At 37.0% G+C, this 23,491-nt stretch overlaps 1 pseudogene; it reads left to right on the top strand.

Moving 5' to 3' along the window:
• Nucleotides 9,175-23,255, top strand: LOC109949740 (annotated as a pseudogene).

Genomic DNA, 23,491 nt, shown 5'->3' with positions numbered 1-23,491 from the left:
CGCTTCAAGGTATATGTTGTTGAATAACATATTTCTCTTTTAATTTTCTTCTTATTTCTATGTTAGATTGAATTAAGATATGATTCATTTGCAGGTTCAAAGTGAACTTGAGGAAGACAATCATGGCGTATCAGAAAATTTAAGGTGGCTAGCAGCTGGTCCAAACATGGCAGTGTCATTATATAGGAGCTATCTTATTAAAGGTATTAAATTCAATATCAAGGCACAAGATGATGTGCGGACAACTCAAAATAGTGGAGTTTATTTACTTGCACATACTATGCAAGTTGCTAGTGCCAAGGATAAAAACCCAATTCTCTCAAATATGAGTTTCTATGGTGTCATTCAAGAAATTTGGGACCTTGACTACCAAACGTTTACAATCCCAGTCTTTAGGTGTGATTGGATAGATAGTTCTGGTCTTGTAGTCGACGAACTTGGATTTACCCTTGTAGATTTGAGTAAAATTGGACATAGGAATGACCAATTTGTTTTGGCTTCTCAAGTCAAACAAATATTTTTTGTTGACGACCCGATGCATCGTGGTTGGTCGGTAGTGTTATCAATGCCTAATAGAGAATATAATGATGTTATTGGTGATGAAGTCTTAGGTGATGTGATAATTGAGTGTGAGCCATTTACTAGAGGGATGCCAAATGTTGACACATTTGATGAACTGGTGGGTGAGTTAGGTTGTCAAAATATTCGAGATGGGTGTGAAGATATATGGATTGAATGATGCTTATGTAATTGGCAGTGTATGACATTAATTTTGTAATATATTGTAATGTGATTTCTTCACTTTCTACGTTCAAATAAAACACGACGTTATTGTGAACCAGTTATTCAGCATATTTACCGACGTCTTAAAGCAACATAACAATGAAGAACCACGACGCTATTGTGAAGCAGTTATTCAGGATATCACGTCGGGGAAGGATTAAGAACCGCCACGTAATTCAAAATAATACGACTCCAATCCCATAATACCGACGTCTAAAAAACGAGATATATAATCTGAACATTAAAAAATACGACGTCATCATACATTTTCCACGTTGCAAGTTCTTTTATAAACGAAGAGGAACGAAATGAATTCCAACGGTAATTCATTATAACCGCCGTCTAATATCAATTAAACGACGTTATTTGTAATACGCTCTCATCATAATCAACGCCGTCTATATGTTCTGTAATACAGCTCTCATTTATTTAGAACCGACGTTGTTTAGAAGTTCAACGTCGTCTATATTAATAAGTGCGTCGTGAGTAATGAATACATATAAATACAACGTCGACTATATAAATGCCACCGACGTTGTTTCGCATTTCAACGTCAACTATATAAATACATACGTCGTAAATAATGACACTGACAACTATTTCCACGTCATCTTTTTTAGAAAAATCGAAGTGGAAAATTTATTTCACGACGGTTGTTTGTAAATAAGAGACGTAGTAGATTTCAATAACGTCGTCTTCTCATGTATTTAAAGACGTCATATTTTTTCTTGTCGTAAAAATTATATTTAACGGCGTAGTGTTTTAGTTCTCGTCGTTGTATGTCTATCTTGCGGCCTTGTTCTTTTAATATGTGTCATATTTTTCCCTTTTAACGACGGTGATTTGTTTGAGTTGGTCGTCTATTCTCATCCTCGACTATTTTTTAGAACTTTAGCAGACTAAACACGTCTGTTTTTATTTGTTTTCGACGTTGTTGTATTTAACAACATCTAATATTTATCGTCGTTGTTTGTTTCTGAAAATAGGACGTATAAATTTTGTAATATGACTCTCATATATTTGTAACCGACGTTGTTTCGTTGTTCAACGTCTACTCTATAAATACATACGTCGTAAATAATGACACTGACAACTATTTCCACGTCATCTTTTATAGAAAAATCGAAGTGGAAAATTTATTTTACGACGGTTGTTTTTATATAGGCGACGTAGTAGGTATCAATAACGTCGTCTTCTAATGTATTTAAAGACGTCATATTTTTTATTGTCGTGAAAATGATATTTAACGGCGTCTTGTTTTAATTTTCGTCGTTGTATGTCTATCTTGCGGCCTTGTTCTGTTAATATGTGTCATATTTTTCCTTTTTAACGACGGTTTTTTTAGAGAGTTGGTCGTCTATTCTCATCCTCGACTGCTTTTTTAGATCTTTTTGCAGTACAAAGACGTCGTTTTGTATTTGTTGATGACGTTGTATATTTTAACAACGACGGTGATTTAGCGTCGTGGTTTATGAGGGAAAAGATGACGGTGGATTCCACGACTATTGAAAAACCGAATACACGACGGTGATTTACCGTCGTCTTTTTTCTTTTTTGTAGTAGTGATCATGATATGTTCTGTGTGTGTGTGAAGTTTGTTGCATCCTTTGGCTGAATATTTTTTTTAAGTTTACCCATCGTCACCTAAGTACCGATTACACATATTCATGCTAAGGTTCAAGGCTTCACATTAGCAAAATAAATTTAGTTACGCATACTCATAATTGAAATCCAAGAAAATATCATTAAGAAGAAAAGAACGAAAACACTTGAAAGTTGTGAAAACCCAAAACCCTAGCAATTGCTCTCCACAATGCAAAGTTCAAAAGTGAAAAAGAAGTCCTAAATTCCTTGTGAGAAAGAGCTTAAATACCCCTTAAAATCTAGCTGCCAATGTACAGCCTTTCTATCCCCACAAGGAAACTAATTAAAATAAAATAATACTAGGAAATAAAGTCCAAATTAGAATAGGAGAATCTGCCCAAAATCTTCCCAGCCACGTTTTGGCCCCAAATCTCTTCCAAATCTGGCCAAAAATAGCTTGTTTTAAAGATACAAATGTTCTGAACACTTCTCTAGAAGGCCACGAACCCATCCAAGGTCATCTTGGGCTCCAAAAACGCAATAAAAGCCCAATACTTCACTATTCCAGCACCGCGCACTGCTCTTTTATTTTATTGCCAGAAAATAACCGCTTGGAAGAAAAATCTGAAATTTTGATACGATCAAGCTAAGTGACTGAAGAACGTCCTTCAACTGGAATTACTCCAAAATTCCTCCATTTGATTATGTTTTGCTCCAGAGAGAGTCGAAAGTCCTATATTGGAAATATAATTCAAAGTATGAAAATTCTTCCAAAATATTAACCAAAATATACTAAGAATGAGGTTAAATATATAATATAAAATATGTTAATCACCCACCTCTCTGATAAAGTAAACCACTTGGAGTCCTTGAAATAATGAAATGACCCATGAGCAATTAAGGTAAACGCAACCCCTTTCTATTTGCTAATGATATAGAACCCAATGAAGGCTCGGTAGGAGGAAGGGCCGCTCTTAGGATGGGCAAGTGGTGCCACTATACAAGGGCCCCATATTTCTTTTACATGTGTATATATATATATATATATATATATATATTTACATAGGGATCAGGTCGGAAGAACGGGTTTAAAAAATATATATATATATATATATATTAGCTTGATTTTTATCAAAAAAGTATCGCTCTATCCCGACTGGGGGCGGAGAAAGGAGCTCACTCTATAAGGTTACTTCATGCAATACCCAAATAAAAAAGGTTAGTTAATGCTCTTTCTTTGTAACAACATTTATTCCACAGAAATTTGTAATTATGTGAAGATGATTGATAAAGAATTTCTTAAAGAAAATCCAAGTCCAGCTTTATTTAAAAAATAATAATCCTGAGTTTACCATTGAATTCACTGCAGGTTGTAAAGATACACCCAAAGTACCTTAATTTATATATATATATATAGGAATATAGCCAATCGAGCTCTCCTTAAGCAGTGCTCAAGCCCTCTCGACCTAGGCTTGAATCCCCTTTGTGAACCTGTCGAGCCCTTCGAGCAATGCTCAAACGCGGCTTGAGTGGTTAAAATTCTAGAAGTGATGGTTTCGAACTCCCAAAACCCCTTGTTATTTATACTATTGCTTGTACTACAAAAGGAAAAAAAAAAAAGCCACTCAAACGACACAATAATGAAGACAAGTACCATATTGTAACACCGATAACACCTTAAGTAGAAACTTTCACCTACAAATAGCCATGAAACTCTCCTAGTTTTTGTTATAAAAAAATAATAGTTTTCCTCTTTCCGTAAAGCCAAATACAAAATATTTATATTATAAATAACTTATAAACAAATTGGAAACTTTTGAAGGTATAATAAAATTGAAGAAAACAAAATAATAGGTAAGTAAAAGGAAAATAAATAATAAGTAAGAAAGTGAGTTTGGTACGATGAAGCACGTCAAAGACGCTGTCCTAAAGCCTTTGTAGCCTCCCTACGTGCAGGTACTGACGGTCTACAAGACTCCAAGATACGACCCCTTATACACAAACTCAAGATCCGCTATGAGCACGTTCACAGACAGATATAGGTATCCAAGTCACATAACCATTGCCCAAAATAATAATAATAAAGTACAGAATATATGTAAAAGTAGAAAAGGAGAGAATTAGAATGTGTATGTGATATTCTGATAGTGTATTGTATATATCGTGTGTGTTATTATGTGTCATTGTGTGTATCAAATGTGAAGGAGGAGTGACCTTTTATAGGCATCTAAAAACATGTAACCTTCACCAACCATAAAAGTTCACCAACCAAAAAATTAAGGCTTTCACCAACCAGAAATAAAACTTGAATATTAAATATATATAACCCCCACAATAAATAAAATAAAACAGCCAAAATAATTAAATAAATAAAACGGTTAAATTTTTAAAACCTTTTAAAATTCCAACAATCCCCCACAAGGTTTTCAAAATTTTACCGTGACAAAAAAAACAGTGAAAATATATAATATATATGGGCAATATAATACTATGTAATAGGTGTAGGTGCCTTCCGGGCTTGAACCTTCACTTAGTGATGATAGTCTCCATTTGAGGAACCTGAGTGTACACAGTATTGAACTCGGCACCTTTGACCAAACTTCAACATATCCCACACATAGTATTAGTTGAGACTTGGATGCGGGGTAGCGCTATTTATGGCCATGCGCTAATCTTGATTCTCATGAGAGTTACTAGAGAATAGCCCAATTCTCATAGTCGCGGCCTCACAACGTCTCCCACTTAGGTGAGTTCTCCAAGAGTACATGTGACCTGCACCCTGCGGGAGTTTGCCCGCCTCGAAACTCATTCAGGGATAAATCCCTTCCTAACGTCACATAAAATAGCACTTTTGCCTTAGGGATGAGCAGAAGAATATCTCAAGGATATCTCCATAGTTTTATGAGTGCTATATGAGTCACGCAATATGGATTGTTTCTACCACATTGAACTTCCTTCATGGGATCTCCAATCACAGAAGTTGGGTTACCTCCCTAGGTGACTCCCTTATGGGCTTAAGCACATCCCCCTCGACATTTTGCATTAATAGCCTCCTCCACGAGGCATGCATATCAAAACTAGCCTTCACAAGGCATATATAATGTATGTCATGTATTTGTTCTCCATTTTAGCGCGCTTTAAACCTGCATGTTATTAACATATTTCCTACACAATCTTGCACACAAATAATTAGTAGATTTCACCTAAGTATAATAGGAAATTAAATACGCATTGGTATACAGTTAAGTATAATGGAAATACATCATACATTAAATCTTCTGATCAAGAGTACGTCTCAAGTCCATGAAACTTTGAGTACACCTGCTACCACTTATGAACAACAATATAACAATTAATTCATTAAATAAATTTAACTATAAACACTGAGTATTTCAGGATACCCTTACTCCCTTTTGTGCACTCCAAATGGCTGAAATCATGATCACATATCCAAGTTGAAATTGTATCTTGTCGATTCTCAATATGAACCTATAAGACAATAAGAAGTCTCTACCAAAATTTTATGCCAAAATCATCATTAGTTGCAAATATTTTCATATCAAAATTGAAGACAAGTTAGTCTCATAATAAAATTTTGTAATGAAAATAAATTTCACATGGACACAACATGTTTGCCAAGGAAATATAAAAATTATTATGTCACTAAATGAATATAATGAATCTTTCCCATTAGAACATAAAGAAATTGAAAACACACAAAATATGGGAAAGAGAGAAGGAAAGCTTACATAAATGAATCTAATATTTTCAACATAAAAGCAAAACTGCATAATGTTAACAAATAAATTACAGCATTAAATTTTTCATTTAAGAAAATTCAACTTCCACAAATTGGTCCACACGTTTTAAAAAAAAATATATTAATACTTATCAAAACGCAAATAACATAAGCATGAAGCGTTAATTAAAATAGAATAAATCTGAATAAAGGAGATATGAAAACTTATATAATAAATGTACAAAATAACTTCAGTTTTAAAGAGGTAATCAAATCACTTAAAAACTGGAATATTAAATTTTAAAAAATAAGTATTGATATTAATTTTGTATTTGAAGTACCCACAAAAATTCCAACAAATACCCACATAGTTAAGGAAAAACTCAACCCCCACAAATTAGGGAATTCTCAAAATATATGAAGACTGTACCAAAACTTATTTAATTTTAAATTCATAAGATATGTACTCACAGTCATCTTGATAGTCATTGTAAATATAACAAAACCATCGAAAGCCTCAAAAGAAAAAAATGCCTCAAAAATTTAGGGTTTGAAAGCCTTACACCAAAACTCAAAATTAATGCCACTTACAGTGATATAATTTATTATTTCATTTCAGTTTTCTCAGGAGGATTCCACAATGTACACTTCATGGCAATTAACTCAATGTGGCAGCTGTCAAGACTTTATAATCAAAAGAACATTAGATTAACTCAAGAAACTAATATGAAGGATTGCACAATCGAAATATATAGGCGTTGGCAACTTTAAAAGGAATCCAAGGCATTAAAACGAAGATGTAATTAAATTGCATAAATGTTCAGAACATTAAAGGCAATAATCACCTAACAATATCAACAATTTTACTGCCAAAATAAAAGCTCTAAATGTCATGAAATTGACATTAAAGTTTTGAAACTAAAGCTGCATAAATTAAAAAATAAATAAAATCTCGTAATTGAATGTGAAATGCAAAAGCTTCCAAAAGAAGTTAAGAGCAATTAACTAATTCTGGAATCAAAAGGAGCTAATGTCCAAGGTGTTAAAGTGATGCATTTATACTACAAAAAAAAACTATAGGTTTTTCTCCCAAATTCAAAGCAATGACAGCCATCAAAATAAAGAATAATTAGGCTCAATAAAACTTGCAATAATACCACATAAACTCTCTGCACATTCTTGCAAAAATTAATAGCTATAAATGAAAATAAGAATCAATATAAAAATTGAATACACAAATAGGTCAAATCTAAAACTGACGTAATATTAGATTTTGAATTCAAAATTAAACTACAAAAGAACTCTTCGCACCTTTTTTCTTTCAAGAATTTGAAACCAAAGTAAGTAGTATACTACACAGATTTGCGAAAGATGCAACAATTGAATATTCAAATCAAATGTATCTCCATAAAAGTAAACTTAATTGTCTGCTGAAAGAAAATGCTTTATTCCTTCATAATGCATTAAACCACATAAAGATAGTGTATAAAAAACCAACATTAAACTTTATAATTGCTTCTCACGTTTATATGAAGGATTTCCAAAAGTAGAGCAGACCTTTTTGGCAATTGAGAACAATAAAACGATATTTTAAAAAAATGATTATAAAGGACCATTATATAAAGGAAGATTGATGACAATCAAAATGAATGAAGGCAAATGTAAAAAGGCCCAACACAATAAAATCAAATATATATACTTGTTCTAAAAATATATATATACTTGCTTTGAAATTTCAATTAAAAGGAAAAATAGACCAAAGATTTTGAAACACTTCAACGTTTCGGTTTTAAACACTTCAACCATTCAATATTGGATGTTTCAACGTAAATTGATTAATAAGTAATAATAAAGTAATCCGTAATGAAACAATACAAGCTATTTAAAACAAACAGTAGCTTAGAAAAACATACATCACTTCAATTTGTTTTTATTTCAAAGGTAATTAATTGGCTTTTGAATACTATTAGCATTATTAAGATTCTGAAATGTATTTTAAAAACAATTGTACTGTAGAAAACGGGCACACCACATAAAATAATAATACATTGAGCTATAATAATAATACCACATAAATTAGTCTGTAGGTTTTTATTTTCAAACACTAGCATTAATTTCCCAAACGTTAGCAACAAATTATAAACATATAAATGTACCAACAATATTTAAAGCAGTTGAAATTGTATAGACAACATGAAAGCTTCAAACTGCATCTACCCAAAATAATCGTAATTTTCATTTTGAAAATCCAATACAAATGCAAAAGCTTCAGTCAAAGAGTTAAAAGATATTAAAGCTAGGAATACGGGAAGAAAACAACTTTAACTTACAAAGGCTTTAGATTGTTATAAAAAAATAATAGTTTTCCTCTTTCCGTAAAGCCAAATACAAAATATTTATATTATAAATAACTTATAAACAAATTGGAAACTTTTGAAGGTATAATAAAATTGAAGAAAACAAAATAATAGGTAAGTAAAAGGAAAATAAATAATAAGTAAGAAAGTGAGTTTGGTACGATGAAGCACGTCAAAGACGCTGTCCTAAAGCCTTTGTAGCCTCCCTACGTGCAGGTACTGACGGTCTACAAGACTCCAAGATACGACCCCTTATACACAAACTCAAGATCCGCTATGAGCACGTTCACAGACAGATATAGGTATCCAAGTCACATAACCATTGCCCAAAATAATAATAATAAAGTACAGAATATATGTAAAAGTAGAAAAGGAGAGAATTAGAATGTGTATGTGATATTCTGATAGTGTATTGTATATATCGTGTGTGTTATTATGTGTCATTGTGTGTATCAAATGTGAAGGAGGAGTGACCTTTTATAGGCATCTAAAAACATGTAACCTTCACCAACCATAAAAGTTCACCAACCAAAAAATTAAGGCTTTCACCAACCAGAAATAAAACTTGAATATTAAATATATATAACCCCCACAATAAATAAAATAAAACAGCCAAAATAATTAAATAAATAAAACGGTTAAATTTTTAAAACCTTTTAAAATTCCAACAGTTTTTCAGGGGAAAAAGTTACTTCATTTGGCCTTCAGAACATGGAGAAATCAACAATTGCTGCTATACTGCTTCTGCATCTCTCTATCTTTCAGTCTCAATCAGCGGTTCATTCCTTGGCTACTCCATCTGATAATGGTAAATTAGTTTATCCTTCATTTTTATTATTAAAGGTCACTGGTTGTTGGATATAATTAAGGACGTGAAAAATAAAAAATAAAAAATAAAAAATAAAATGTAAGAAACAACGTAGAAGCAGATGGATATATGCTTCTGTTGATCTTGTTGTTGGATATAATTTAGGTTTTCTTCATCTATTCGAACTTTGCAGATTTTAGCTACATGGAATTTGTGTTCAATGCCACGGATCTACCGTTGGAAGAGGAATATGACTACATTATCGTAGGAGGAGGAACAGCAGGCTGCCCATTGGCAGCAACATTATCAGCAAACTACTCAGTCCTTGTTGTTGAAAGGGGCAGCATTCTGATCGAATATCCAAGTGTTTTGCGTGAAGAAGGGTTTGTGACGAATCTCATGCAAGAAGATGATGGTAAGACAGCAGCTCAAAAGTTCACGTCCGACGATGGTGTTTCTAATGCAAGAGGCAGAGTCTTAGGTGGGTCAAGCATGATCAATGCCGGTTTCTACTCGAGAGCTGAAAAGGAATTCTATGCGCAATCAGGAATTGAATGGGACATGGCTTTGGTTGATAAGGCCTATAGTTGGGTGGAAGACACTATTGTGTTCCAGCCGAAATTGGAAACTTGGCAATCTGTTGTAAAAGAAGCATTGTTGGAGGCTGGCGTGGGTCCAGACAATGGATTTAGTTTGGATCACATCAAGGGAACTAAAGTTGGGGGATCAATTTTCGATGATCATGGAAGGAGACATGGAGCTGTGGAACTGCTTAATAGAGGAGAGCCAAAGAACTTGCGAGTTGCAGTTCATGCCACAGTAGAGAGTATCATCTTCTCTTCCAATTCAATAAGTATATATGATGCACTTGTAGGGTTAGCAATAATATATATGTTCCATTCACAGTGTTTGATGTTGACCATAGGGAACTGTTATTCACGCTCCAGAAAAGTCATCATGCAATAAGTCCTCATGGATCACTCACTCTTTCTTTGAATTTGTATAAAACTAATGCATGATGTCTTTTTGGGAGTCTGAATAACAACTCACTAATTATAAGCTACTATCTAACGCAGGTTTGTCAGCTATAGGAATCATATATAGTGATTCTAACGGGAAGACTCATTGGGCAAATGTACATAATAAGGGGGAGGTTATATTGAGTGCTGGAGCAATCGGAAGCCCTCAACTTCTGCTACTTAGTGGTGTTGGTCCAGTGTCCTATCTTTCATATCGTTGAAGATCTCAGTTATCCATCCTCAACCGAATATTGGACAGTTTATGTATGATAATCCTCGGAATTTCATTATCATTTTGCCCCCATCTCCACTGGATCTGTCAAGTCTACAGATAGTTGGAATTACAAGTGATTTCTACATAGAGACACTTTCTTATCACGTACCAGCTAACCCCAAATACTTGATTTTGGCAAACATTGCTGCAAAAGTACCCGGACCTTTGTCTTATGGTTCCCTTCGCCTGCAATCATCTTTTGACGTGAAAATTATTCCAAATGTCAGCTTCAACTATTTTACACATCCGATGGACCTTGCTCGTTGTTTTAGTGGCATGAGGAAGCTTCGTGATTTATTGAAGACAGATTCATTAGAACCATTCAAGACTAATTCTTCGTCTGGTACAGAAGGTTTCAAGTTTTATGGACCATCTTTACCAGTAAATCAGACAGATAATGCATCATTTGAAACATTTTGTCGAAGCACCGTAGCAACATTTTGGCATTACCATGGCGGATGCTTGGTGGGAAAGGTGGTTGATGGACGTTTGCGGGTCATGGGGATCAATGCATTACCTGTTGTTGATGGATCCACATTCAATTTCTCACCAGGAACCAATCCTCAGGCTACTCTAATGATGTTAGGCAGGTAAGTTATGCACACTTAAATATACAAGAAATTCTTGATAATTATGTGGTTGCATGGCTTTGTTATAAAACTATGTGACATGTTGCTAATTTTATCCCTCTAACTTTTTTGTGCTATTGTAGGTATGTTGGCCTTGAGGTACTGCAAGAAGGAGAAGTTTGCGAGGGATGATGTTAACATTTTGTTTTCATCCTTAAGTATGTTGGTATAATATGCCTTTAAAAATAAATAAATAAAGTGGGGTTAGTCCAGGCTTCTGGCTATGAACTCTTTTTGAGTGTGTTGTATATTTGTAGTTTCTACTTGTATGTTCTACTTGTAAGAGTTTAACGGTTGTAGTTGTAGTTTTCGTTGTTGAGGTTTTTGTCAGGTTTTTTTAGGCTTGTGACTTTTTTGCCTGATTTTTTTTGGTGTTTTGTGGTTATGAGTGGAGGTACACCTAGTGTACTTACAATTGCTAGTGGAATCCTCCATATTTAGATAATTCTTTGAGGTTATTGTGCTTACGTATTTGTATTAACCCTATGTGGTTATTTATATTTGTATTGGCCTTTGTGAGTGTGAAACTTTGTATTTTTAATAGATATATTATATTTTGAGAAATTAAATATTTTGTTACATATTTAGTTTATAATTTATATATATATAATTGTTTTGGTACGTGTTATATTTTTAGATTTTCTTATTAGTTATTAAAAAATAGTAGTAATATTATAAAGAAGTATATGTATTGCTTTTAACAACTTTATCTCTTTATTTCTTGCTGACCAAGTTGAATGGCCTAGATATTTTTTTTACAAACACACTTTAGACTCTAAGTGCCATTCTATATTTTTAGATTTTCTTATTAGTTATTAAAAAATAGTAGTAATATTATAAAGAAGTATATGTATTGCTTTTAACAACTTTATTATTTCTTTGTTTCTTTCTGACCAAGTTGAATGACCTAGATATTTTTTTACAAACACACTTTTGTTATAAAATAACCTGGAATATATGCGGATATTGAGCTGCACGTAGAATAGATAAGACACAGCTTTTAACGAGGTTCGGCTATGCCTACGTCCTCGGAGAGCAGCAGCAGTAACCTTTCACTATAAAATAATATGGTTACAACTTTAGTGTTTACAACATATGTGGCTCACTGAATTTTCTCTCTAGGAGAATTTCTCTCTGCTTTCTCTTCTCTCTTTTCTTTCTTTCTCTTCCTTTCTCTTTTTTTCTTACTTCTTCTTTCCGTTTCTCTTCTTATTTATAGGCTGAAATAATCACTATTCATCACTATTCATCACTGTTCACCCGTGACAGACAAACTCTATCAAAGCCGCCAAATGAACAGTAATGAACAGTAATGAACAGTAATGAATAGTTAGTGGGCTCCATACCAAGACTTTTACAACACTCCCCCTTGGAGACCACATGTCCCTAGATTGGTTGCCTCATTAAAACCTTGCTTGGAAAAACCCAGTGGGAAAATCTAAGCGAAGGAAAAAGAGTACAACGTGCATATGTCCTATGTTAGAGGACTCTTGAATGCTCCCCCTGATTTTGCATGCTCCAACTTGATTGCTTGCAGAGTTGTCGTAATCCGATGCCATGTACTAACTTTTGGAATGTATATTTCGGCAATGATTTAGTGAAGAGATCTGCCAGGTTATCACTTGAGCGGATTTGTCTGACTTTGATTTCTTGACTCTTCTGGAGCTCATGTGTATAGAAAAACTTTGGTGATATGTGTTTGGTCCTGTCACCCTTGATATATCCTCCTGTGATCTGAGCAATACAAGCTGCATTGTCCTCATTCAGAATTGTTGGAGTGTCTGTTGTTGAGGGTAGGGCACATGTGCTTCGGATGTGATGGATTACCGATCTTAACCAAACGCATTCACGACTGGCTTCATGGAGGGCAAGTATTTCTAAGTGATTGGAAGATGTGGCCACTAATGTTTGTTTTGTTGAGCGCCATGAGATCGCAGTTCCTCCACATGTAAATACATACCCAGTCTGTGATCGTCCTTGATGTGGATCAGAGAGGTATCCTGCATCAGCATAACCAATAATACTCTGGGCGTTGGTCGATTCACTGGAATAGAATAACCCCATGTCTGTTGTCCCACGAAGGTATCGTAGAACATGTTTGATGCCGGTCCAGTGTCGCCTTGTTGGAGCAGAACTGTACCTTGCTAACAGATTTACTGAGAATGATATGTCTGGTCTGGTACATTGTGCTAGGTACAATAAAGCACCTATTGCACTAAGATATGGTACTTCTGGACCAAGGACCATTTCATCATTCCCTTTTGGACGATATGGGTCTTTCTTAGTGTCAAGCGATCGAACGACCATTGGAGTGCTAAGTGGATGGGCTTTATCCATGCCAAACCGTTTCAATACTTTCTCAGTATAAGTTGATTGATGCACCAAAATTCCATTAGCACTATGCTCAATCTGCAAGCCAAGACAATATTTTGTCTTTCCAAGATCCTTCATCTCAAACTCACGTTTGAGATAATCAACAGTCTTTTGAAGCTCTGCAGAAGTTCCAATTAGATTCATGTCGTCGACATATACTGTCACTATCGCAAATCCAGACTTTGATTTCTTAATAAACACACATGGGCAAACAGGATCATTTGTGTATCCTTCCTTCAGTAAATACTTACTGAGACGATTGTACCACATTCGTCCAGATTGTTTTAGCCCATATAATGATCTTCTCAATTTAACTGAGAACATGCCCCGTGGTTTGTTTCTGGCTGCTTCAGGCAACCTGAATCCTTCTGGAACTTTCATGTATATATCTGTATCCAATTCTCCATACATCCATGAGTCTCATTTCAAGTTTTTCTAAAACCGTCAAACTTATTAGGTAACGGAATGTAATTGTGTCCATTACTGGAGAGTACGTTTCCACATAATCAATTCCAGGCCTTTGTGAAAAACCTTGCGCAACGAGTCGCGCTTTATACCTTGAATCTCATTTTTCTCATTGCGCTTTCTTGTAAATACCCACTTGTAACCTACAGGGTTCACATTGGGTGGAGTTGGACTAATATGTCCAAAAACACTCCTCTTTTTCAAAGAATTTAATTCTGCCTGGATTGCATCCTTCCACTTGGGCCAATCTTGCCTCTGTGTACATTCATTAATAGAGCGTGGTTCAATATCATCATCTTTTATGATTTCAGCAGCCACTGAGAATGCAAATATATCATCGATGATCATCTCATTTCTACTCCACAATTCATTAGTGGACGTATAATTTATGGAGATTTCTTAACTTTCAGGTACGGTTGCCACTCCAGGGGCACTTGTTTCACCAATGACGTTTTCCTTGTCAAGAAGTACCTGTCCCTCTTTGGGGGCATTTGAATTATGAATTGTGGGCTCTCTATTTATTTCATTTGGATTCATTTTGTCCATCAACTTCCTCTTTCGAGGAACTGAATCCTTTGAGCCTAGTGGTCTGCCACGTTTTAGGCGTGCAGCAGATGAACCATTTGCTGGCACATTGCTTTGTCCATTATGGACATCAATCCGTGCGGGTGCATTTGCAGCTGGGATATGAGATTTCGTCACCTTTGCTGCATCATTAAATGCATCTGGCATCTGATTTGCAATACTTTGGAGGTGAACGATCCTTCTCACTTCGTTTTCGCATTGAGCAGTATAAGGATCGAGATGAGACAATGTGGATACATTCCAGGATAATTCATGTCATTTTTCAGGAATGAGTTTGCCTTGTTATTTAGACACAGATTTTTGTCCACCTAAAGGTGGGAAGATTGTCTCATCAAAATCACAATCCGCAAATCGTGCGGTAAAAATATCACCCGTCAGGGGTTCCAAGTATCTGATGATAGATGGTGAATCAACACCAACATAAATTCCCAATCTGCGTTGAGGGCCCATCTTAGTACGTTGCGATGGTGCAATAGGCACATATACCGCACACCCAAAAATTCTTAAATGTGAAATGTTTGGTTGATTTCCCAATACGAGTTGTATTGGAGAACCTTGATTATTGGCGACTGGCCTCAATCGCACAAGCGATGCTGCATGTAAAATGGCATATCCCCAAGCAGAAACTGGCAACTTTGTTTTCATTAGCAAAGTGCGTGCTATCAATTGAAGGCGTTTAATTAAAGCTTCTGCCAAGCCATTTTGAGTATGCACATGGGGAACAGGATGTTCAATATCAATGCCTAATGACATGCAGTAGTCATCAAAAGTCTGAGATGTAAATTCACCAGCATTATCAAGTCTGATTGACTTAATGGGATAATCTGGGAATTGGGCTCGTAATTTAATTATCTGAGCCAAAAGCCTAGCAAATGCCATATTCCGAGTAGATAAAAGACAAACATGTGACCATTGGGTAGATGCGTCCACCAAGACCATAAAGTACCGAAATGGTCCACATGGGGGATGAATGGGTCCACAAATGTCCCCTTGAATTCTCTGCAAAAATGATGGAGACTCAACATCAACCTTTGGTTGTGATGGTCTGATCACCAACTTCCCTTGTGAACAAGCTTGGCAAAAGATGTCGCTTGATAACATAATGTGTTTAGTCAACAAGGGATGTCCTTTAGAGTTGGTGATGATCCTGCGCATCATGGTGGATCCAGGATGACCCAATCTGTCATGCCAAAGCTTAAAAGCATTTGAGTCAGTAGACTCTTGGTCCATGACACTATGTGCCTCAATTGTCCGTATGGTTGTGTAATACAACCCTGATGAGAGCTCACAAAGCTTTTCCAGTATACGCTTTTGGGTATCACTGGAGGTAATACAAAGATATTCCATGTTTTCCTCTTTCTTTGTTTCAACATGGTAGCCATTCAAACGTATATCTTTGAAACTCAACAGATTCCTTCTGGAGTTAGATGAATACAAAGCATCTGGAATGGACAATATTGTTCCATTTGGTAACATAATTTGGGCTATTCCTGAACCTTCGATCAGATCTGCAGGACCTGATATGGTTGTTACCTTTGCTTTTGTAAGTATTAATTTTGAGAAATACTTCCGATCTTGAAAGATCGTATGAGTAGTTGCGCTGTCTGCGAGACAAATATCTCTGCCATAGCCTTTGTTTTGAGGGCATCCATAATTTACATCCATGCCACCAAATAAGTAAAATGAGCTGGAATATATAAAGAAGACAACATTACCACTTTTATTTAAACAACACTTCAGCTAATACAAATAGTACATTAAGGAATTTAATCTAATTCGGACTTAATAAAGAAGACAACATTACCACTTTTATTGGATTGAAATTTAAACAACACTTCAGCTAATACAAATAGTACATTAAGGAATTTAATCTAATTCGGACTCATAACCTTCATTCCCTTTTTCAGTAACAAAATCAGAAACATCTAGATGCGTCTTGTTTAGCTTACGTGATATTTCTGATGAGCCATCTGTGGCTGGCGGAGCATGATCAATGTAATTTATCTCCACTTTCCTGTTCTTAAGTGAAGCTTGATAGAGATCCGCCAAATGCCTGGGCGTACGACATGCGCGCATCCAATGTCCCCTTGCACCACATCTGTGACAAGGGCTTTCAACATTTCTAGGCACATGGCTCATCTGTGCCTTTCCCTTATTACGGGATGCATTTTTGCCATTCATGGATGGACCGCTCCTTGGACCTAAATCCTCTGAACGAGCACCACGATTTTTTCTACTTCCTTGCCAGTGGCCACGCTTGCCCCCTCGCCCACGTTTGTGGATACTGCCACGAGATGAAGTGGCATTCACCTCCTGAGATGCAGCATTTATTTCAGGAAGTGGTGCTGAGCCCGTTGGGCGAGATTGGTGATTCTTTAATAAGAGCTCATTATTCTGCTCAGCTAACAAGAGGCAAGATACAAGTTCCGAGTACTTCTTGAAACTGCTATGTCTGTATTGCTGTTGAAGGAGGACATTTGAAGCATGAAAAGTGCTCAGAGTTTTTTCGAGCATATCCTCCTCAGATATATTTTCCCCACATAGCCTCATTAATGAGGTAATTCTGTGCATAGCAGAGTTATACTCGGACACTGACTTGAAATCTTGAAATCTCAAGTGGGTCCATTTGTATCTAGCTCTTGGGAGAGTCATCGTCTTCTGGTGATCGTATCTTTCACCTATAGCTTTCCACAGAACCAACGGTTCATCAACCACCACATATTCGCTCTTCAGCGCTTCATGGATGTGGCGGCGAAGAAAAATCATGGCCTTTGCATTCTCTTCAGGCGAAGCATCATTCTCATCTACAATTGTTTGTCCGAGGCCATTGGCTCGTAGATGAATTTTGGCATCCAGGACCCATGATAAATAGTTGTCCCCGGAAAGGTCCAAGGCAGCAAACTCTAGTTTTGCCAAATTTGCCATCCAAAACTTTAGGCTCGAGATCTGGAATATTAAGCCACTTATTAATAGGAATTTCAGGTCCTCATTATTCAGGTATATTAATTGAATATTAAGCCACTTATTAATAGGAATTTCATGTCCTCATTATTCAGGTATATTAATTGATGATAAAAGTAAAGTGTTATGAATTTGCTGGTATGGACGATAAACCCGCACCATACCTTAAATAAAATTAAATGTAGGGTTAAAACCACCACCGAATAAAATAAGAAAAGTTAGTATTAGTAACGGTCTCCCACTGATAATATGTTTAGTATTACCAAGGGTCCATTTTTGTTAATGGTTAGTAAATGTGCGGTAAAGTAAATGTGCTTGTATGGGCACTAATTCTGCTCCATTCATTTAAATAAAAGTAAAGGCTTGGACGATAAACCCGCACCACCCTTTAAATAAATATTGCCGTATGGGTAATAAGCCTACACCATACCATAAATAAAATTAAATGTGGGGTTAAAACCACCACCGAATAAAATAAGAAAAAGTTAGTATTAGTAACGGTCTCCCACTGATAATATGTTTAGTATTACCAAGGGTCCATTTTTGTTAATGGTTAGTAATAGAAAAGCAGATAGATATAGTATATTATATAGTGTTGAGTTGGAAAAATTTCAGAAATAAAAGGAGAGACTATCGTGCTGATAACGTGTTATAAAATAACCTGAAATATATGCGGATATTGAGCTGCACGTAGAATAGATAAGACACAGCTTTTAACGAGGTTCGGCTATGCCTACGTCCTCGGAGAGCAGCAGCAGTAACCTTTCACTATAAAATAATATGGCTACAACTTTAGTGTTTACAACATATGTGGCTCACTGAATTTTCTCTCTAGGAGAATTTGTCTCTGCTTTCTCTTCTCTCTTTTCTTTCTTTCTCTTTCTTTCTCTTTTTTTCTTACTTCTTCTTTCCGTTTCTCTTCTTATTTATAGGCTGAAATAATCACTATTCATCACTATTCATCACTGTTCACCCGTGACAGACAAACTCTATCAAAGCCGCCAAATGAACAGTAATGAACAGTAATGAATAGTTAGTGGGCTCCATACCAAGACTTTTACAACAACTTTAGACTCCAAGTGTCATTCTATTGAGGTGACTAAGCTTTATTTAGCATGAGGTGTTGGCAATTTGATGATAGCTTAGGAGACCAAGTTCCCACGTGGTCATCACCTCCCCACCAATTAGAACAAATTGAATCCTCCTGAGTATTACTATAAATAGGATGTTTCCTTTGGTTTTGAAAGCATTTAACATTGCATGAAAGTTCATGCAACGTGAGAGAGAGATGTAAGGAAATTTGATATTGGACGAGATAGGTAAATAGGTTGTCTTGCCAATTTATTTTAAGGGCTTTCATTGTCGAGGTGAGTGGTTTATATAATGTGTCTAAAACTTCTTATTTTGTGATAAAATATGAAAATTATGAATTATCATGGATTTGTTCTATTTATAAATATATCTCTATTTCAAGTCAAGCATGTCTAATTTGGTGCAATCTTTCACACACACACACTATATATATATATATATTGACTAGAATATTTGTGAAGTATGTATTATTCACGGAACATAAGAACTTCAATGTTGTGGTATCCGAGGGATAGAGGTACCAACCGGGGGCATAGGGCAGTTGTTAATGTATGCATTTTGTTTTATTCTTTTGGCTTCCCTTGACAACTTTGTAATAGGATTTCTATTGTTATTTATCAAGCTCAAGTTTAGATTAAGAATAGCTTCTCTAGGTGTTCTTAACTAACAACTATCATATGGAGGTTCATGCAAATTGGCAAAGGTAAATTGTGCATTGCATAACATTGCATCATATTGTTTTCATAAAATGATGACTAGTCATCTGTTTCTTGGATGACTAGTCATCCTTGCTCTCCAGCTTGATAACCAACTTTTTGTCCTATTCCTTTTTTCTCTCTCTACTGCCACATGGGATTTCTGACCTAAGGGAATATATTGGTCTGTATAGGCCTTGCGATTTCGTTTTGGAAACGGCGTCTCTTTTGTGTCGATTTTTGAGGAAAGATTGGATTTTCGATCCTTCCGTTCTTCCTCCTCAAGAGAGAACAATATTTCATCTATGAGTTTTTCCAAATTGATATCTTTATGAAAAAACTGCATTTGAAATATGAATATGCAACTAGCTTTATAAAAACATTCTCTCATTAATATCTAGATCAGATTCACTACTGATTTCTTCAAGAGTATGGTTTCTTGAAGAAATTGGTGTAACACCCCGACTCCAAATTAAATGTTTATTTTAATCGATTTAAATAAAATTTCGAATTTACCCTTGAGATAGGGGTAAATCGGTCACTTTCTTCTTCGGAAGGATTATGGGACCACGAGTGGTATTTCTGGGTAGTTGGTACCGAGACGAATTCGTAGACATGCGGTAGGCTTGAATCGGGGTTGTAACGAAAAAGTTACGGGCAAAATAGTGTCAGTGGCAAACTTGTAAATATTTCGAAAAGGGTTAGGGTAAAAATCAGATTTTTCCAGTTTTACCTCACTTTCTCTCTCTTCCTCCCGATTCTCTCTCTCTCTCTCCCGTGTCTATCTTCCTCCTCCGATCTGCAATTCGCGCAGCCGCCGCCACAGACCACGGCCAGCCGCGAGACCGGACCCGAAACAACCGGCCAGACCTCGCCGACGTTCCCCGACCCATCTCCAGCCGTCAGCCGCCGCCTCGTCGCCGGAAAACATGGATTTCAGGCCGATTCTTGTCTGAACTTCCAGTCGCTCGTTCTCTCTCCTCCGATCACTATTTCAGACGGGTGAGGTATGGTTTCTCATCCATTTTTCGAGTTCTAGCTGGTGGTTGTATAGGTTTGGATTGATTTGCTGGGTAGGAATCGATTTGGAAACCTAGGTTTTGGGCCGAATTTCAAAATGGAATTCCGGCCAGTTGCCGGCCGAATTGGAGCTTCTCGTAGTTGAGTGAAGTGATCCTGACCTCGAGTAGAAGCTAGGGTAGGAAGGGTGAGCTCGGGTGTGGAGTTTTTCCGTCACCGGAATTACTCTGCACACCCACGCGCTGGCGAGGATGTAAATTGACCCGATGAGATCCTTAGGTTGTCACGAGCGCATAGGAATTCGCGGATCTCGATTCGGATGTCGTTTGGCTATCGAACGGATTTTCGCATATTGTGCGTTATCCGGGTTCGATAGGTTCCGACCGTTAGATCTTTCCCAAATTAAAATATGTTGTTCTAGGTATTCCTAGGACCGTATGGGACTTCACGAATTCTGAATCGGAGCCCCGGATGTTCCGATTCAATGATGCAAAGTTTGCGGGTTAGCGATAACCGTGAAAATCGTGAACGCTTCCTAAACCTGTAATCGGACTTTAGGATACCTTCTTCAACGAGCACATATGGGAATTTGGGGAGTTAAGCATTTAATTTGTAATTTCCGTTTAGACGTGGTTTTTATATTAATTAACGGTTCGTATTTCGAAATAGGTATTTCGACTGCACGCACGCAGCAAGCAGGACCTTCACGTGGTCAGGCAGCAAGGGAATACTTGTGAGTGGACTTTGTTTTAATCATATGTCTGGTTTTAATTAATGAAAGATTTTGCATAATGTTTTAATGGCTCCTGGATTTTATATATTACATGCATGGATTAATTTTGATGGGTGTATAGCAATTGGCAATATATTATGAGCTTGGCCTTTTGGGTTTTGAGAGTGTATTTCATGTATAGATTGTGGGGAAGTATATTTTGATATGTATTCTTTTAGAGGAGATATTTGGGTTGTTGGAGGGTGATATGGAAGAATGTGATTAGAGAGGAATTATGGGATTACACTACGTAAGTACCTTCCCCAGTTACTAGTCTCACTCGCGGCGTTGGATGTTCCGGCGGGTGAGACACTTTCCGTATGCGGCGTTGGATGTTCCGGCTTACGGAAAGACTGTGTATAGAGTTTAGGGTCATCACCATGGCGTTGGATGTTCCGATGTGTGATGATCCAGTCTGCGCGCGTAGGACATAGTTTGAGAGCTACACATGGCGTTGGATGTTCCGGTGTGGGAGCTTTGGAGTTTCGTCCCCCGGTTGGACTGCTCATCCCTAGACGCAGGATAGCACCTGGAAATCCTGCGGACTAGTCAAACGATCCCCCAGTTGGATTGTTTTCCCCGGTACCTAGGTGGTGTGATGAGTATAACGTATAGCTATTTATAGTTATTTATATATATATATATTTATATGTATATTTATTGAATATGTATAGTTGAGTGTGAAAGGAATTGGAGTTTGTTTAATAGTTGACAGGAGTGTTGAGTTTTAGAGAATGGGGTTCTTTTTGAAAGAGATAACTGATGTTTTTAGATGAGTTTTACTGAAGCATGTTTTGAGTAATTTCTTATTGAATTGTGAACCTGCATGACTTGAGCATTATTTTACATGGTGGGGTTACTATGTTGTTTTTAACTGCAAACCTAGTTTTTGTCCACTCACATGTTTTCTGTTTTGCGCCCCCCAGCCAGTAGTTGCTCTTGGAAGTGCAAGTGGTGTACGAAGCGGAATCGGTGCATCTTTCTAATTAGGAACTGTGTAAATTCTTCTACTCAACTGTTCTTGTAATCTAAATTCAGTAGATGCTCTGTATTGCCATGGTAGATTTTATTTGTGAGGCCGAAAGCCACTCTAGTTTGACTTGTGTATGTATGAAAGCATGCTGCTGGTTGGGATTAGTATTACTGTGTGTTGCAGGTTGAATAAATTTTGTTGGGATTGCTTAAATTGCAGGGGAGACTCTGCCAAAATTTTGGTAGAAAGTCTCGATTATTTAGTAGGTGGGCCCGGCATCGGGATGATGTCGGGATCAAGACGGGGTCCGCCTCGGTCTTCGGGAAATTCAGGGGCGGGTCCTGTCAGCTTGGTATCAGAGCATTAGGTTCATTTTCCTTCGACTATTGCACTTTTGCTGCATTGTTGATCTAATGATTTCATGATTTCTTTGTGTAGAATCATGTCAGATCGTAGAGCTAGAACAAGAGGCCGTGGGCAGAGATGGGGGCCGAATCCTCCACCTTCATCTCCATCACCTCCTCCTTCACCACCACTACCTTCACCTTCACCATCTCCACCTGCTGGAGATAATGCTTTGGATATGAGGCATGTGCTCAGCCAGTTTACTCGCACAATGGCTACAGCCTTACGGGGAAGGCGGGGTACGGAAAGTTCGGAAATTAAGAGAGTAAAGGAACTTGGAGCTAAAGAATTCCTGGGTAGTATAGATCCGGCAGAAGCAGAATTATGGATTACTGATGTGGAGAGAATCTTTGAGGTCCTGGAATGTCCAGCTGAGGATAGAGTCCGTTTGGCCACCTTTCTACTCAAGGGAAATGCGTATCATTGGTGGAAAGCAGTAAAAAGGGGTTATGAAAATCCGGCTGCCATAAGTTAGGAAGAATTTCAGCGAGTATTTTCAGATCAGTTTTACCCACCTTCTTATAAACAGGCAAAGAAGTCAGAGTTTCTCTACCTGAAACAGGGGTCTATGTCAGTAGTGGAATATGAACACAAATTTAATGAGCTGTCCAGATTTGCTCCTGAGTTGGTGGCTACAGAGGAAGACAGATGTAGACGCTTTGAGGAAGGTTTATGGTGGGAAATTCAGGCAGTTGTTACCGCTAACACTATCCAAATATGAGGGCTTTGGCTCAGGCAGCGGCAAGGGTGGCAAGAAAACTTGGTGGAAATGTGGGTAGGCGCCGTAGGGATACACCAGGAATTGGTGGGCCCAGTCAGGGTCCATCAAAGAGGGGAGGATCTAGTTCCAGTTCGGCTAGTGGAGGATGGTCAGGAGGACGGGGATCTAGTTCGAGCAGTGGGAGATCTGGTTCTCGTTCGGCTTGGACTCAGTATTCGGGACCATAGTCTGTAGCT

Source organism: Prunus persica, chromosome G1, assembly GCF_000346465.2.
Source record: "Prunus persica cultivar Lovell chromosome G1, Prunus_persica_NCBIv2, whole genome shotgun sequence".
NCBI classification, from domain to species: Eukaryota; Viridiplantae; Streptophyta; class Magnoliopsida; order Rosales; family Rosaceae; genus Prunus; species Prunus persica.
The sequence above is the reverse complement of the archived record's forward strand: the minus strand, read 5'-3'. Positions and strand labels throughout refer to the sequence as shown.